Below are 8,756 nucleotides of genomic sequence, written 5' to 3' on the forward strand. Positions count from 1 at the left end.
AGTGAGTGAGAGAGAGAGAGAGAGAGAGAGAGAGAGAAAGGGTGACAGAAAGAGTGAGTGAGAGAGAGTGAGGCAGAGAGAGAGAGCTGGCTGGCGAGGTTGAAACAGAAATGCATTTCCTCCTAAAATGCGAAAAATTCAACACATCAAGAAACATATTATTCAACAAGCTAAGCCAAACAACCCCAGATTTCAAGGAATTGGATGATCTGTCAAAATTGAGATTAGTCCTAGGAGAAGGAGACAGACCATACCTTGGGGCCAAATATGTAACAACATGTCACAACCTGAGGACTGTTTAAAATTAAGACTGTTTAAAATTAATATTGAACGTACCAAATGAAGTACAAAGACTGTTTAAAATTAATATTGTTTAAAAGTAATATTGTATGTACCCAACAAATGTCAAATCGATTGACACCTACAGAATGTTGGAAAACTGTACCTTTTTGCTATGTAAGCTTTGGCAATATGGTTCTCTGTAAACTTTCATGCCAATAAAGCATTTTAATTGTAATTGTAAAATTGAGAGAGAGAGAGTGAGAGAAAGGGTGACAGAAAGAGTGAGGCAGAGAGAGAGAGAGAGAGAGAGAGAGAAAGGGTGACAGAAAGAGTGAGTGAGAGAGAGAGAGAGAGAGAGAGAGAAAGGGTGACAGAGAGAGAGAGAGAGAAAGGGTGACAGAGAGAGAGAGAGAGAAAGGGTGACAGAGAGAGAGAGAGAGAAAGGGTGACAGAGAGAGAGAGAGAGAGAAAGGGTGACAGAGAGAGAGAGAGAGAGAAAGGGTGACAGAAAGAGTGAGTGAGAGAGTGAGAGAGAGAGAGAGAGAGAGAAAGGGTGACAGAAAGAGTGAGGCAGAGAGAGAGAGAGAGAGAGAGAGAGAAAGGGTGACAGAAAGAGTGAGTGAGAGAGAGAGAGAGAGAGAGAAAGGGTGACAGAAAGAGTGAGTGAGAGAGAGAGAGAGAGAGAGAGAGAAAGGGTGACAGAGAGAGAGAGAGAGAAAGGGTGACAGAAAGAGAGAGTGAGGCAGAGAGAGAGAGAGAGAGAGAGAGAAAGGGTGACAGAAAGAGAGAGTGAGGCAGAGAGAGAGAGAGAGAGAGAGAGAGAAAGGGTGACAGAAAGAGTGAGGCAGAGAGAGAGAGAGAGAGAGAGAGAGAAAGGGTGACAGAAAGAGTGAGTGAGAGAGAGAGAGAGAGAGAGAGAAAGGGTGACAGAGAGAGAGAGAGAGAAAGGGTGACAGAGAGAGAGAGAGAGAAAGGGTGACAGAGAGAGAGAGAGAGAGAAAGGGTGACAGAGAGAGAGAGAGAGAAAGGGTGACAGAGAGAGAGAGAGAGAGAAAGGGTGACAGAGAGAGAGAGAGAGAAAGGGTGACAGAAAGAGTGAGTGAGAGAGTGAGAGAGAGAGAGAGAGAGAAAGGGCGACAGAGAGAGAGAGAGAGTGAGAGAGAGAGAGAGAGAGAAAGGGCGACAGAGAGAGAGAGAGTGAGAGAGAGAGAGAGAATGGGAGAGAGGGAGGCAGAAAGGAGGTAAGGAATAAGGTTGACATAAACAATTAGGAAACAGATTCAGTTATAGGACATAAGTATAAAATGACAGTGAAAAATAATGTGTGGGTAACAATTAATAAAAACAAATTAAACTGCCCGTACAGCAATCAAAACAAAAGCAGCAAACTGGAGGCAATAATCCAAAGAACGTAAGAACATAAGAAATAGGAGCAGGAGTCGGCCATTCGGCCCCTCGAGCCTGCTCCGCCATTCAATAAGATCATGGCTGATCTTCTATCTCAACTCCACTTTCCTGCACTATCCCCATATCCCTCGATTCCCTTAATATTCAAAAATCTATCGCTCTCTGTCATGAATATGCTCAACGACTGAGCCTCCACAGCCCTCTGGGGCAGAGAATTCCAAAGATTCACCGCCCTCTGAGTGAAGAAATTCCTCCTCATCTCAGTCCGAAATGGCCGCCCCCTTATTCTGAGACTGTGACCCCTGGTTCTAGACACTCCAGCCCGGGGAAACATCCTCCCTGCATCTACCCTGTCAAGCCCTCTCAGAATTTGATACATTTCAATGAGATCATTTCTCATTCTTCTACCCGCCAGAGAACATCGGCCCAATCTACTCAATCTCTCCTCAGAGGACAGCTCTCTCATCCCAGGAATCTTGCATTGGAGGCAGTTCAGGGAAGGTTCACGAGGTTGATTCCGGAGATGAGGGGGTTGCCTTATGAGGAAAGGTTGAGCAGGTTGGGCCTATACTCATTGGAGTTTAGAAGAATGAGAGGTGAATCTTATTGAAACATATAAGATTCTGAGAGGGCTCGACAAGGTAGATGCAGAGAGGATGTTTCCCCTCGTGGGGGAATCTAGAACTCCGGGGCATAGTTTCAGAATAAAGGGTCGCCCATTTAAGACGGAAATGAGGAGGAATTTCTTCTCTCAGAGGGCGGTGAATCTTTGGAATTCTCTTCCCCAGAGAGCTGTGGAGGCGGAGTCATTGAATATATTCCAGGCGGAGATCGACAGATATTTGAGCTCCAGGGGAGTCAAAGGTTATGGGGAGCGGGCAGGGAAGTGGGGTTGAGGCAAAGATCAGATCAGCCATGGTCTCATTAAATGGCGGAGCAGGTTCGAGGGGCCGAATGGCCTGCTCCTGCTCCTGTTTCTTATTCCTTATGAATCAGCCTAGTGGACCTTTGTAGGTAAAGAGACCAAAACTGTGCACAGTACTTGATGTGGATGTGGTAGGGATACATTCTTCACCCAGAGGGTGGTTGGAATCTGGAACTCACTGCCTGAAAGGGTGGTAGAGGCAGGAACCCTCACAACATTCAAGAAGCATTTAGATGAGCACTTGAAACGCCATAGCATACAAGGCTACGGACCAAGTGCTGGGAAAATGGGATTAGAATGGACAGGGCTTGATGGCCGGCGCGGACACGATGGGCCGAAGGGCCTCTTTCTGTGCTGTATAACTGTATGACTCTATGACTCTATGGGGGAAAAATTCAGTATCGCCCCATTTGGGGCGCCATTATCGGCCGGGCGCAAAGTTTAGCGCCTGGCACTAATTATCGCCTCCGACGGCAAACTTGACTTCTATCGCCCCCGGAGGTGATTGGAGCGCTAAAGCAGGCGCTTCACACCTCTCTTAAGGCGCTAACGCCGAGGAGCGAGGCGCTACCTCAGAGCGCTGGCGAAGCTCAGGTGATGTCAGTCAGCAATGGAACACAGACACACTGGCGCCGGCCAGTTCTTAAAGGGGAGGGTCGATCTTGCTCTCCATCCACACCCTGCTCATTGCAGCCTTGAATCTCGGCCTGGAGGGACCTGTACATCAAATCTGCTGGAAAGAACAATGGAGAGGCCCAGGGAAAGAGCTCAGAGTGCAGCCCCCACAGTCTCTTCTAAATCGATGCAAGGAAGGTCAAATCAAAATGAACCTGCAAAGTGCTGCTCAGTCCCCAAAACTCCTTCACACAGCGTTGAATCTCTCCAGAAGTCTCTCTCTCTCTCTCTCAGAATGCGTGGTGCAAAAATGTCACCAACAAAAAAAGGCAGGAAGCGGTCGCCTTTAAATCGCGCTCCCCCAGTCCCTTCCTGACTGCAAAACGCTCCCCTCAACCTGTCGTTGCTAGCGGCAGGCGGTAAGGCAGGGGGCGCCACTCAATATCCAGTCCGGGGCGCTACCGGGGCGCTGAACACTCGACTGACGTCACGATCTACCGGCGCAGGAGATCATGGCGGTAGTGTTTAGCGCCGCCGCAAAATGTCTAGTTAATTTCGTGAGCGGCGCAAACATTGTCGCGCCCGGGCGCTAGTTGCTTTGTGCCCCATTCGCGCCCTCTTAAGGCACTAACGGGAGGCGCAAACCAACCAGATTTTTCCCCCGATGACTCTAACTGAGACATGGCTACATAAAGAGCAAGGCTGGCAACTAAATGTTGCAGGATATAACATAGTTAGAAAGGTTAGGGATAGGAACTCTGGCTCGCTTTACTAATTAGAGATAAAGTAATACCAGTAGAAAAAACTACTGAAATAGTTCTAAAATAGAAACAGAATCTATATGGATTGAGATAAAGTATAAGAAGGGATTGATCATGTTAATAGGGGTAATCTACGGACCACCTAATAGTGGAGGTAAAGCGGTGGAAGAAATCTCTTGGCAAATCTATGAAATGATGAAAAAATCATTGAATAATAATCATGGGAGATTTCAATGACCCCGATTTTAACTGGCAGCAATAAGTAGGTAAAGGGAACGGAGATTTTAACGTGTGTTCAGGACTCCTTTCTTACCCAGTACGTAAGAAGACGGCACAGACACGATGGGCAGAATGGCCTCCTTCTGCGCCATAACTATCTATGATTCTAAGCCCAACAAGAGAGGAATCAGTGCTGGATATAGTAATGAACCAGAGCAGATAAGAGAAGTAAGCATAGGGGAAGGTCTAGGCAATTTACGGGAGTCTGAACCGAGTCCTGGTCTCAGAGTCCCAGATCTAACTGTAGCAGTAGAGTAGGATGGGTTTGAAATGGTATCACCAGGAGTCAGACGCTCCAGGAATCAGTTATGCCTTCGTGTTCTGACTGAAACCTGTCTGTAATCTCTGTCTGCTATCTGGCATTGGCAAATTGCTCAGACAGTCTGGAGCACAGACCCTCTAGTAGCCTAACTCACCCATCGAAGCTCGGCCTTCTAGTATGCTAACACTCCCATCGAAGACCATCCCACTAGTACCCTAACAATCCTATCGAAGATCATCCCTCTAGTACCCTAACACTCCCATCGAAGATCATCCCTCTAGTACCCTAACACTCCCATCGAAGATCATCCCTCTAGTACCCTAACACTCCCATCGAAGATCATCCCTCTAGTACCCTAACTCTCCCATCGAAGATCATCCCTCTAGTACCCTAATCCTCCCATCGAAGATCATCCCTCTCGTCCCCTAACACTCCCATCGAAGACCATCCCACTAGTACCCTAACAATCCTATCGAAGATCATCCCTCTAGTACCCTAACACTCCCATCGAAGATCATCCCTCTAGTACCCTAACTCTCCCATCGAAGATCATCCCTCTAGTACCCTAATCCTCCCATCGAAGATCATCCTTCTAGTACCCTAACACGCCCATCGAAGATCATCCCTCTCGTCCCTAACTCTCCCATCGAAGATCATCACTCCAGTACCTTACTCTCCCATCGAAGATCATCCCTCCAGTACCCTAAATCTCTCATTGAAGGTCACTCCTCTAGTACCCTAACTCTCCCATCGAAAATCATCCACCTATTACCATAACTCTCCCATCGAAGATCATCCCTCTAGTACCCTAACTCTCCCATCGAAGATCATCCCTCCAGTACCCTAACTCTCCCATCAAACACCATCTCAATAGTACACTAACTCTCCCATCGAAGATCATCCCTCCAGTACGCTAATTCTCCCATCAAAGACCATCTCAATAGTACACTAACTCTCCCATCGAAGATCATCTCTCCAGTACCTTACTCTCCCATCGAAGATCATCCCTCTAGTACCCTAACTCTCCCATCGAAGATCATCCCTCCGGTACCCTAACTCTCCATTCGAAGATCATCCCTCCAGTACCCTAACTCTCCCATCGAAGATCATTCATCTAGTACCCTAACTCTCCCATCGAAATCACCCCTTTAGTACCCTAACTCCCTCATCAAAGACCATCCCTCCAGTACCCTAATTCTCCCATCGAAGATCATTCCTCTAGTACACTAACTCTCCCATCGAAGATCATCCCTCTAGTACCCTAAATCTCCCATCGAAGATCATCCCTCCAGTGCCCTAACTCTCCCATCGAAGATCATTCCTCTAGTACCCTAACGCTCCCATCGAAGATCATCCCTCCAGTACCTTACTCTCCCATCGAAGATCATCCCTCCAGTACCCTAACACTCCCATTGAAGATCATCTCTCTAGTAAACTAACTCTCCCATCGAAGACCATCCCTCTAGTACCCTAACGCTCCCATCGAAGATCATCCCTTTAGTACACTAACTTTCCAATGAAGATCATCCCTCCAGTACCCTAACTCTGCCATTAAAGATCAGCCCACTAGAAGCCTGACTCTCCGATCGAAGATCATCCCTCCAGGACCCTAAATCTCCCATTGAAGATCATCCCTCTAGTACCCTAACTCTCCAATCGAAGATCATCCCCCTAGTACCCTAACTCTCCCATCGAAGATCATGCCTCTAGTACCCTAACTCTCCCATCAAAGATCATCCCTCTAGCACCCTAACTCTCCCATCGAAGACCGCACTCCAGTACCCTAACTCTCCCATCGAAGATCATTCCTCTAGTACCCTAACTCTCCTATCGAAGATCATCCCTCTAGTACCCTAACTCACCCATCGAAGATCATCCCTCCAGTACCCTAACTCTCCCATCAAAGATCATTCCTCTAGTACAATAACTCAACCATCGAAGATCATCCCTCCAGTACCCTAACTCTCCCATCAAAGACCATCCCTTCAGTACCCTAACACTCCCATCAAAGACCATCCCTCCAGTACACTAACTCTCCCATCGAAGATCATCCCTCTAGTGCCCTAACTCTCCCATCGAAGACCATCCCTTTAGTTCCCTAACTCACCCATCGAAGATCATCACTCCAGTACCCTAACTCTCCCATTGAAGATCATCCCTCTAGTACCCTAACTCACCCATCGAAGATCATCCCTCCAGTATCCTAACACTCCCATCGAAGATCATCCCACCAGTACCCTAACTCTCCCATCGAAGATCATGCCTCTGGTACCCCAACTCCCCATCGAAGATCATCCCTCCAGTACCTTAACTCTCCCATCGAAGATCATCCCTCTAGTACACTAACTCTCCCATCGAAGATCATCCCTCTAGTACACTAACTCTCCCATCGAAGATCATCCCTCTAGTACCCTAACTCTCCCATTGAAGATCATCCCTCTCGTACCCTAACTGTCCCATCGAAGATCATCCCTCTCGTACCCTAACTCTCCCATCGAAGATCATCCCTCCAGTACCCTAACTCTCCCATCGAAGATCATCCCTCTAGTACGCTAACTCTCCCATTGAAGATCATCCCTCCAGTACACTAACTCTCCCATCGAAGATCATCCCTCTAGTACGCTAACTCTCCCATTGAAGATCATCCCTCTCGTACCCTAACTCTCCCATCGAAGATCATCCCTCCAGTACCCTAACTCTCCCATCGAAGATCATCCCTCCGGTACCCTAACTCTCCCATCAAAGATCATCCCTCCAGTACCCTAACTCTCCCATCGAAGATCATCCCTCCGGTACCCTAACTCTCCCATCAAAGATCATTCCTCCAGTACCCTAACTCTCCCATCGAAGATCATCCCTCTAGTACGCTAACTCTCCCATTGAAGATCATCCCTCCAGTACCCTAACTCTCCCATCAAAGATCATCCCTCTAGTACGCTAACTCTCCCATCGAAGATCATCCCTCCAGTACCCTAACACTCCCATCGAAGATCATTCCTCTAGTACCCTAACTCTCCCATCGAAGATCATTCCTCTAGTACCCGAACTCTCCCATCGAAGATCATCCCTCTAGTACCCTAACTCTCCCATCAAAGATCATTCCTCCAGTACCCTAACTCTCCCATCGAAGATCATTCCTCTAGTACACTAACTCTCCCATCGAAGAGCATCCCGCCAGTACCCTAACTCTCCCATCGAAGATCATTCCTCCAGTACCCTAACTCTCCCATTGAAGATCATCCCTCTAGTACTCTAACTCTCCCATCGAAGACCATCCCTCTAGTACCCTAACTCTCCCATCGAAGACCATCCCTCCAGTACACTAACTCTCCCATCGCAGATCATTCCTCTAGTACCCTAACTCTCCCATCGAAGATCATCCCTCCAGTGCCCTAACTCTCCCATCGAAGATCATCCCTCCAGTGCCCTAACTCTCCCATCGAAGATCATCCCTCCAGTACCCTAACTCTCCCATCAAAGATCATCCCTCTAGTACGCTAACTCTCCCATCGAAGATCATCCCTCCAGTACCCTAACTCTCCCATCAAAGATCATCCCTCTAGTACCCTAACTCTCCCAGCGAAGATCATCCCTCTAGTACCCTAACTCTCCCATCGAAGAGCAATCCCTCCAGTACCCTAACTCTCCCATCGAAGATCATTCCTCCAGTACCCTAACTCTCCCATTGAAGATCATCCCTCTAGTACTCTAACTCTCCCATCGAAGACCATCCCTCTAGTACCCTAACTCTCCCATCGAAGACCATCCCTCCAGTACACTAACTCTCCCATCGCAGATCATTCCTCTAGTACCCTAACTCTCCCATCGCAGATCATTCCTCTAGTACCCTAACTCTCCCATCGAAGATCATCCCTCCAATACCTTACTCTCCCATCGAAGATCATCCCTCTAGTACCCTAACACTCCCATTGAAGATCATCCCTCTAGTACCCTCACTCTCCCATCGAAGATCATCCCTCCAGTACCCTAACTCTCCCATCAAAGATCATACGTCCAGTACCCTATCTCTCCCATCGAACATCATCCCTCTAGTGCCCTAACTCTCACATCGAAGATCATTCCTCTAGTACCCTAACTCTCCCATTGAAGATCATCCCTCTAGTTCCCTAGCTCTACCATCGAAGATCATCCCTCCAGTAACCTAACTCTCCCATCAAAGACCATCCCTCTAGTACCCTAACTCTCCCATCGAAGATCATCCCTC

This window comes from Somniosus microcephalus, unplaced genomic scaffold (assembly GCF_052327205.1).
Source record: "Somniosus microcephalus isolate GS21.2 unplaced genomic scaffold, FLI_Smic_1.0 unresolved_chr2, whole genome shotgun sequence".
NCBI classification, from domain to species: Eukaryota; Metazoa; Chordata; class Chondrichthyes; order Squaliformes; family Somniosidae; genus Somniosus; species Somniosus microcephalus.